The sequence below is a fragment of the Brassica oleracea genome, chromosome C2, assembly GCF_000695525.1.
Source record: "Brassica oleracea var. oleracea cultivar TO1000 chromosome C2, BOL, whole genome shotgun sequence".
Lineage (NCBI taxonomy): Eukaryota > Viridiplantae > Streptophyta > Magnoliopsida > Brassicales > Brassicaceae > Brassica > Brassica oleracea.
The window spans coordinates 33,739,767-33,740,862 of NC_027749.1; positions in this window are offsets into that span (position 1 = coordinate 33,739,767).

The following is a 1,096-nucleotide window of genomic DNA, read 5'->3' on the forward strand; positions in this document are numbered from 1 at the left end:
AATTTTTGTAGCAAAATCTGCGTGTACCTTGTTGAAATGTTTCCACGCTCTTGCGTCTGATGGATGTGCAACCTCACCATCTCTCTGGACATGTTCCGCATGCCACCTCATCGATGCAGCAGTCCTCTCAGATTGATATAATCTTTTCAATCTGTCTGTAATTGGTAGGTACCACATCCTTTGGTACGGTACCCTATTCCTCCCACGGCCTTGCGGTTTGAATCGTGGTTTTTTGCAGAATCGACACTCTTCTAACTTGTCATCTTCTTTCCAGTAGATCATGCAGTTGTCGATGCAAACATCAATCATCTCCGAAGGCAACCCAAGACTATAAACCAATTTCTGAATCTCATAATAAGATTCAGCAGACACGTTGTCTTCTGGCAAATACTCTTTAAACAACTCCGCCCATGCATCCATGCAATTATCCGTTTTAATATTCATCATTCTAGCTGCTAGAGACAATTTAGAGAGACCTTCTCTACAACCAGTGTAGATTGGTTGATTTGCAGCATCTAGCATTTCATAAAACCTTTTTGCATCCAAATTAGGTTCTTCTACATTTCCAGTTCCATCAGCTATTGTTGTAGTTGTTTCTAAAAATGCATCACTAATCATATCTTGAACCCTATCATGATCTACCATCTGCTCATGATCTTGATGATAATTATATTCATTATGCAAATGATTCGGTTCTTCACTATGATGACCATCCTCAAAATTATTATTACTACTACTAGCTTCATTTCCCCCATAACCCTCTCCATGTTGATACCAAATGTAGTACTGTGGTGTAAATCCTCTGTTTACTAAATGCTTCCATACAGTTTCACTACGTGCAAATTTTGAATTCTTGCATTTTCGACAGGGGCAGAACATCTTACCGCTTTCCTGTGTGATCGGTGTACAGCCCGCCTGGTGCATGAATGTCTCTAGCCCGCTCAGAAATGCGTTCGTCACCCTCCCGTCGGAATCTTTGTGCAAATACATCCAACTCCGTAACTCGTAAATACTACCGCCACCGGCCATTTTTTTCTTAGATTTTTTTTTGAAATTTTTTTTTCTGATTTTTTTTCGGATTTTTTTTTTCCGTTTG